Raw genomic sequence first — 250 nt, forward strand, 5'->3', positions numbered from 1 at the left:
GGTGACCCAGCCTGGTGTGTGAGGGGTCTGGGGACCCAGCCTGGCATGTGAAGGGCTTGTGCCCCAGTCTGGACAATGGGCTTGAGGGGTCTGTGAGCTCCAGACCCAGCCCTAGCTCAATAGTTGGCATCAGCAGGATTCTGAAATTAGTCCTAGCACAATTGGTGTAGTCTGTGACAGGATTCTGAACAGGTACAGGAGCTGAAAGCCCTTGGAAGAAGGAGGAAATGTGGCTATCCTTGAGCATGTG

The sequence above is a fragment of the Galeopterus variegatus genome, unplaced genomic scaffold (genome assembly GCF_000696425.1).
Source record: "Galeopterus variegatus unplaced genomic scaffold, G_variegatus-3.0.2 Scaffold14107, whole genome shotgun sequence".
Lineage (NCBI taxonomy): Eukaryota > Metazoa > Chordata > Mammalia > Dermoptera > Cynocephalidae > Galeopterus > Galeopterus variegatus.